This window comes from Meleagris gallopavo, chromosome 2 (assembly GCF_000146605.3).
Source record: "Meleagris gallopavo isolate NT-WF06-2002-E0010 breed Aviagen turkey brand Nicholas breeding stock chromosome 2, Turkey_5.1, whole genome shotgun sequence".
Classification (NCBI taxonomy): Eukaryota; Metazoa; Chordata; class Aves; order Galliformes; family Phasianidae; genus Meleagris; species Meleagris gallopavo.
This window is the reverse complement of record NC_015012.2, coordinates 33,440,839-33,449,615: the sequence shown is the minus strand read 5'-3', so window position 1 is coordinate 33,449,615 and position 8,777 is coordinate 33,440,839.

Here is an 8,777-nt window from a genome sequence, read left to right as displayed (position 1 = left end):
CGCCATGGCGGTACGGCTCGAGCCTCTGCGCTGCCTCTCCTCGCGCCTCAGTAGCCGCGAGCTGCGTCCAGCTGGCTGCGGGCGGGCCCTGCCCTCCGAGAAGGGTCACACCCGGCAGGCCCGGGGTTGCGAAGCCGATGCCGTGACGGAGAAGCCTCGTCTCCCCATGGCAGCAGCCTCTGAGCCGCAGACCGTTCAGCTGTGCGTTTCAGCGTTTTTCCCTGCTGGTGGAAGGGGATGGGAAGAGGCTGCCTGTGCCCCAGTCCTTTAGTCTGTTATCTCTGAAGTTCCCTGAACTTTTTGTACCTTGCTGCCAATGCGAAGAAGCAATAATGGATAATACCCACCATTCTGGTGACTTTTCTGTTAGCACCTCTCACCAGGCCCTGCCCTGGGCTGACTCAGGACACCACACCCAAGGTGATGGGGCTTTTCAGGCCGTTCTGGGCACGGCCCTGGCACTGATGGTGCAGCTGTGAGAAGCACTGAGGTGGCCGCTCTGCGGAATTTCTTACGGTTTGGTAGCTGCTGCCTTAGGAGGATCTCCAAAGAGATGCTTCTTTGTTGTGCCTTTCAGGGCGATATCTGATGAGAGTAAGGAACCTCTCCCTAGGACAGATAAGCCGCGTTTCTTGTAAAGAATAATCTCATTTTAAATGTGAATGGTCTCCTTTAACAGAATAAGCTGTTTTATCGCTTATTTTGTCTGTACAAAACACACCAGATTTGTTGCTAGAGATAAAGCTTTAGCAAAGGACAATGTTTAACAAAAGTATCAAAGGATTTCTCACAAAGCAATACTCTATATACACTTCGCATTACTAATACCAGGGAAAGAAATAGATAGTCATTGTAGATGATCCATCTCAAGAGGAAAAGGACTCTGCAGTAGGTTCTGTGTAAAACTTCTGGCAGCCCAGAAGTCCTGTGCATTATTTCAGCTGTGTTTCACTGAAGATCACAGAACAAAACAGTGACCCCTTGAATACGTGCTTGCATTAAGTTCACGGTGTCAACCAGTATGCCAGCATTAGACACCTGGATGAGTGTACGGAGATCAGAAAGTGTTAAATTGTTGGTGGATTGCTTTCCCTTCATTGTTTGCTTGCCCAGCATCTCAAAGGCAATTGTTTGGGTATGCTGCAACAAATTATGTTGCAGAAGGAAAACTAAATACTGCCTCAGCTTCCACAACAGCATCAAGCTCATACTGTAGCTCAGCTAAATCTTCCTTTGAGGTCTTGGCCAGACAAATCGTTATTTAACACACCTACTTTTATTTTTTTAATAAAATTGTCTTTAAAATGTATGGGGCGCATCGGAGGGTGTAAGGTATACAAGGACGGACAGTGCACTGTCAGCCAAATAAGCAGCTAAATGCAATAAATAAGTAACGAGAGGAAGCAGAAGGTCCTGAAAGACAGGCCCATAAAGATGCTGAAATGCCCGAGACAGCAGTCTCACAGATGGGCAAATAATAAAACTTTGCTGCCAGACAGCCACCCAGCACAAAGGACATGAAAGACAAAGCTGCCACTTCTCAGGGCAGGTGTGGGAAGGCTCCAAACACAGGCATAGTCACTCCCAGGGCTAGAAATACATGGGAGTAGTCAGAGAGATGCTAATTGGAGGTCACAAGGGAAAGGAGAATCTGTTCCTACTTACAATGATAAGCTCAGTATGACTGTCCCAGAGGGATTAGGTAGTCTGCAGTTTCCATTCACTAAAAACACTTGATATCGTGTGGTAATGATGATGTGACCCATTCAAGCAAATCTAGAATTGATCTCTCTTCTTCCTTTCTTTCTCCAAGGCAAGAAGGGCAACAATGACCTGGTTCCACATGTCCAGCAAATCTGAGACATGAGGTAAGATTTCTACACCTTTGAAAACAGGGCAGTAAGTAACGTGCCCAGGCTGCTTGCCTGCTCAGAAGTATAACAGAAATTAACATGGAGGTGGGGGAGGGAACACAACTGTGATCTGACACAACTGGTACATAAAGAAACGCACGAGGAAAAATCCCAACATTCATTTGTTGGAAAGTGACACTGTTGTGAAACTGTTAAATCCGAGTTGATGCCATTATTCCCAAGCATTTCATTGATTCGTTACGTTGCCAAAAACATTATTAACTACCCAGATCACTGTGTGCCCTTGGCTTCTCATTTCTCCATTTAAATGGATGGAGACTGGAGGAGATACTTTGAAATAGAAGAGCTGTAAATTTAAGCAGTATTTGATTTTCAGAGGTGGCAAGATTTCTTAACTGCCAGTGAAATGAATCAGAGGGGCATTTGCTGAGCACTGCTGAAAATTAGGGTGGTTTACTCAGGTGGTGCATTAATGTGGGAAAAAGAAAGAAAGAAAGAAAGGAAGGAAGGAAGGAAGGAAGGAAGGAAGGAAGGAAGGAAGGAAGGAAGGAAGGAAGGAAAGCCTAGCTTATGCACCTGGATTGAAGATTGACCATTATTTTTATCAAATATCAGTCTAAGGCCAAGTGCCTTAGTAGTACATGAAGAAAATCCTCATTTCATCCTTCACAAATGTTAAGAGCAGCAATTTTGACTCAGCTTCTCTTTCTCAGTAGCATACTGTGCTCTGGAGAATCATGGGTCTGCTCTATTAATATTTAGATGCTCATTAATTGAGTTGTCTCCGTTGGGGCAGAGGCAGGGTAGCAGTAGGATTGATGCCTAAAATTTCTGACCCTGGCAGTGGAAATCCCTTTTCTCTGTTCCTTAGGTGAGAAAAAACTATACATAGATTTGTTTACCATGAAAATGCAAAGGGCCTGTGGTATATTAATTTTTCATATGGAAAAAGATATAAACAGGTTGCAAGTTTAAATAATTTACTTAGAAGAGGTAATAGCCTCTCTTTTATCTAACTCATTCATTTTTCAAACACAGATGTTTCTGAGAAACAAGCATTTGCTGGCTCCTCAGCTTTTTGCAGTAGGTGTCTTTTTAGCAGCTCAGTGCAAACCCCAGGTGTTCAGCTCAAGTGATCAGCCTCAGTCCTCCCTCTTCTCACCACAGCTGGATCCGGTGAACAGCAGTGTGAGAGGGGGAAGCCCCTGTTGGTCAAGTAAAATACATGGGTGAAATACAATGGGCAAGCAATAAAGCTTTGCTGCCAAAGCAGACTAAGTCTCTGCGGTGATACTTTTAGAAATTTATTCTCAAGTCTCTTGGGAATACTCTTTCCCACTGCAGTTATTAGATAAACAGCAAGCTTTGCTGTGCTTTAGTCATCCTGCTTTCGGGTGTTACGCTCTATATAAGGAGGAGGAATGGCTCCCAAACCTTTTCTGGCTACATATTACAGTAGGGTTGAATCTGATAGTTATGGTTAATACTGTGCAGGAGGTTATGAATACAACAGTGCTAAATACAGAACTAGAACAGAAAATGTTTTGAAATGCACCCAAAACGCTCAAAATACTTCACAATATCAGAAAAAAATGGAAGTCTTTCTTTATTTACAAACAGTCCCATCTTTCCGAAATCTCCATTCAAGTATCAATGTTGGGAACATTTATTTGTCAAGCATTAAGTCTAGTTAGAGACTGAATCAGGAAACAAAATCTTCTGTTGCTTTCAGTTCCATTCCCAACATGAAAGAGCATCAGAAGCACAAAAATAAAGAGTATGTTATAAGGTATTGCTCTCACACTGGGGAAAGAAGGTTTGAAAACACACTACCTCCAGTCTCCAAGGCCTGTCAAGAATGGTATTAGCAACAAAACTGGCAGAAAAGTGTCTTAATCTCTGCTGAGCGGTACTGGAGTGTGACCACTCCTGAAACTCTTTCTACCATGCAAGGTCTGATGATATGAAACCAAATCAGTGTCTCTTCTCTCACTACAGGATGGCCCTTTTAGAAGAAAGTATAGTAAAGTAACTGCCTCCAAAATTCCACATTGTGAAGCCATCTGACAGCTGGCAACTGATGGAGAATGTGTATGTTTTGACCTAAATTACATATCTGAGGAACAGAGAGCATTCTGCACTTCGGGTGGATAGTTAAATCATGCCTACGTTATTTGTTAATGATAAGCTTAGGCGAGCTGATGATACTGGGCAGCATCTATTTCCCAACAGCGATACGACTTCATGGAACAGTCCCATATCAATCTGATATTAGATTGCAAATATTACAGTGTCAAACAGCGAGGAGTATGAGTGCAGTCCCTCTGCTAAAATTTCTTCACGCAAAATACTCAATGAGTAGCTCTGGGTGTGAGATTCACTTACAGAAGCTGTTATCTGTTCAGAAACAAAATTCAAGCTCAGTGGGTAAATAATTTGCTGCAGACAGTTTGGGTAGATAGACTGTGGCAGGCTGGGCATGCCGACATTGTTCTCTGTACCCGCAAAAAGCACTTCTAAGGTTATGTGCTGCAGATCAACGTAATGGAGAAGCAGGACATCAAACATTTTCTGTATGGAAAAAGTGAATGTGATGTTTTTGTCAGCTGCTTCCAGTAGACAACATGAATCTGTGAGCAGGAAAGAGGAAGCTCTAATATAGCAAAGATTTTCTAAAGGGCAAGTCAAGCAAGCATTCTCTGAAATTTCCAAAAGAACAAGCACACGTATTCCAGGCAAATCTGCTGTCCAACTGGATCTGTTTACAACCTGCCTTATCTCGGAGGCACAGCTGAAATAATAACAAGGATTTTGATGCTGGTGAGTTACTTTACATACAGCTTATCAAAACTCAGGGTGACTTGGGAACGTGAAATATTTGCTGCAAGACACAATAGTGTCAGAATCAGAGACTGACACATAAGAATGCCCTCATTGCTGGCCGGCTTATGGCTGTGTGTTCAGGGGGGGTGGAATATGACTCATTTCACTCTGAGGAGGGGGCTTGAGGAGGTTGTGGGACAAAGGGGAATATATATATAAATCACAGAAGTTGAAGGTTTACATTTCTAACAGTACTGCTGTCACAGGAGATGTTAGTAAAGATATGATTTATTCTTCCACACGTTTGTAAGATGCTGAAGCCTCAAAGCCGCTGGAGAAAACTGCAGTGGGACTGGGTACGACATGGTGCTTTTATTGTTAAAGACACGTGATTAGCCTCCTGCTTTCTGCACTTCCTAACCTTGGTTAAGGTTACTTCCTAACCAGTTTCATGCTGACCATGGCAGGCAATGATCCCAGTGCACAGGTCCTTGCTGCAAAGGCAGTCAGCTACCGAGGGGGGACGGTTAGTGGCTCTTCCAGAAGAGGACAGTAACTTAATCTGAAGACTGCAGAAAACCCAAGGTTTCCAGCAGATTTAACAGGAAAACAAAGTAGATACTGAATCAGTAAGAATCTTGCCATAGGCATCCCTGGTCCACTCCTACCAGCCATTGGAGTACACTTGGCTTTTGCACCCTCCAAGGAAGACTCACACACTTCCACCAGCTCCTGAATCATCTTTTTGTTGTCAGAACAAATGGTTATTCACTGAAGCCAGGGACTTTTAACCAGAACTTGCCTATTAATATTCACTTTACTCACAAAGGTGAGATATCAAGGGGAGAAAGGGCTCATATTATTTACTGCTTAAGTGGAACAATTGATTCTTCATGGAACAGAAATACTGCACAGAGGTATCAATCAAAATCCTAGTCTGTAGCTCACAAGTGTATCAGAATGTGTGCACCAGAAGTAAGTGCCAAAAAAAAAAAAGAAAAGAAAAAAAAGCCTTTATCTTTCATTATATGGTAATAAAGAAGATTTTCTGCTACCCTATCTGACTCACCCTTCTGCCTTTTTTTCTCTCTGAAGGAGGACGGCAGGACATATTGCGTTACCCCTATTCAGTATTTAAAAACATAGAAAACTGATGATTATACTGTGCTCTGCCAGCTCTTCAGAGGTCTCACAATACTTCATAAATGCTAATTCAGCCTTAGAAACTCCAGTAAAGATAGGCTGGAGTCATAAATTTGAGAAAACTGAGGCCCAGTGGAAGACTATGATTCACACAGTATTGCATCAGGAAGAAATCTTAAAAATATGGAATTTCTGCAACAGACCAAACTAGTTGGTGAAGGATAGGTCCCCCATTCTCACTGAACTCCTAAGCAGTGCACCTGCTTGTCTTACAGGTGTTGGCCCCACATTAGCACTTGCCACCATTGGGCAAATCAGAACATTCCAGGGTTCACAATTCTCAAGGCATACACTAATCTCCTTTATAGAACGCTTCATCTCTTTCCTTACTTGCTGCATGTGTCTGATACTGCTAGCTGTACAAGCTTTAAGAGGACAGGAGGTGCTTTCTTCCTACAGCTGTCTTGATGTCATTTTCTACTACTCTCCAGAGACTCCTGAACTGTGAGAGTTCTTCATATGGAGAAGCTACAGCTCAGCCATTCATGTTCTAGACAAGTGCAGTACCTGCTTCTTTTTTTTTTATTAAATTAGAGGCACTATCATAGCCACCACAACATTTTAAGGAATTTATGACTGCAGTGCTCTAAGCTGAACTCAGAGCTGTTGCTGTGATTTATCCTTGATGCCTTCTATATAAGGCTTCTATGTTTTTCTACATTTACATATTGAAATCCATAATATTTTGGGTTGCTTGCTTTCTCTGAAAGCTACTTTTTTGTTGTTTATCACTCGCTAAAATCATACTTTGTTCCTGTCTTGAGGATAGATGAAAAGCATGAAAAAATTAAGTAAATCTTTGGGGAGGGGTTCTGATGTTCAATTTTCCTTTAGTCGTTAAAGATTCAGGAGTCTCACTGTTGTAGTGAAAGTATAGCTCTCCTTTGTCATCTTTAGAATGACAAGGCAGCTGAATTTAGTGGTTGCTTACATACTCATTGTAAAGGATCTTTCCTTCCCCAACAGTCAACCAAGAAGGGGAACATTTCCAGTTAGTGCTGTCCCTTGCTGTTCTTCCAGGAGGTTAAGGTATGCAGAGGACAAGTGAAACCTGCTTTGGTTCTCTCTAAATTTTTGAGTATATGAGACTTCCTTTAAGAATTTTCCATTTAGCTGCCTTTCCTTCAGCATATACCGTTCATCTGATCTAAGAAGCACATCCTATTTTTCTGCTGAAAATACTGATAGTCATGTATCCGATGTAGCATGACACTGTGGAAGACAAGCATTTTTTCCATACTCATGAGACCTTTGCAATCTGTTTTCCTCTCCTGCATCCCCAGTTCATGGTTACCCTAGCCTTGCAGAGCTATAATTTGCAGGATTGCTCTGCACATTACTCTTCAAGCAACTCTATATTTTCTGGGATTAAATTATCTTAATAGTGGTTTACCCTACACTATAGATACAGAGGTAGTCAGCTCTGGTACACTTTACTTTACAGCTGAGGTGCAGTGGTGGAGAACATGGACATACTGCTTGCAGGCCTGTAAATCATAGAGCTGTTCTACGTGGCAAGGAGGCCCAGCTATAAACCGTGGCAGATCCAAAGTTATCTTAGCGTGTGTGCCGTATTGGCAGGATCATGTGGGCAGGCAGGATAGCATGCAGGGACAATTTCCAGAGCTATGACGAGTAAGCCAGAAAACAGCTGTGAACATGAGCTCTGCTCACACTGGATCTGAGCTAACCATTTTGAGCCATGACGTAGCTGCAGACGTAGGTCAGGGCTAGCACTGTGCTGGATTAATGAATTCTCTCTCTGGAAGACTGGGGAACAGCCAAGTGACTCAGCAACCAGTCTCTGGCATGACCAGAAAGAACAAGCTTGACAGAGCTCAGACCTACGTTTGGCACAGACATTGAGTGCATCACAGTGTGCTCTCAGGTGCACACAGCAGCATCTGTATGATCTAGGCTTCTCATCTCACAAGTTTCCCTGCTGCCTTTGATAATGGATGTTTTCCCATAGGATCTCACTCTTGTCTTCTATCCAATAGGATTTATGCATGTGGCATGAAAGAACAGGTATGACAGATGAGATCTGCAATTTGCCAAACTCTGTAACTGCGGCATCTCAGCATGCACTTTTCCATTCTTAGTTGCATGTATTTTGCACAAGATTCTAAAGACAAAAAACCTTACATATAGGACTTGATCAAACACAGCTTTGTTCTTAGCTCATTTGTTCTCTCTGATGCTTTAGTTATTTGCAGACATAAGACAGATTAAGCCTGGAGTAGTGCTATCTCGCCTTTCCAGGAGGTTGGGGAGGGACCAGGCAGAATGCCAAGATGGGGAAGGTACTGGAGAGCCCACCTGACACTGAGAAAAATCGACTGGTTTCTCTAGCAGGGATGCTAAATTAATTAACTGTAGTTTTTGCAATGTATTTAGCATACTTTGTGCCTTTCATGTTCAGAAAAAGCAATAATTTGGAGGGAAATAGTGATAAATAATTTTAAACTAGCTGATCAGGGCTACTATTTCTCCACTTCTAGCTTTATTACCAAGACTGTCAACGGCTGTCTTTTGTGACTAAGTTGTGTGCATGATTTCCTTGAAACTGATTTAATGAAAATCGTATTTGCATGCAAATTTCGTTTCACATCAGTGTCTCCAAAACTAAGCTTCTTCAGAATTTTTGGCTTCCCACATCTGCTTTTTTACTTTTTTTTTTTTTTTTTCCGTCCACAGCCTCTCAGTTTTCTCCTTTTTCTGGCTGACAGACAAGATCTAAGGTTTTGAGCAATGGTGCCTATAAAAGTTTTTGAGTTTTTGAAAGCAGAAAATAACTCAGTTTTCTTCACGGAAATTCTATTGGCTGTTTTTAATGCCTCTTCCATCTCTTTCCTAAGGATCTGTGCTGTGTTTTTT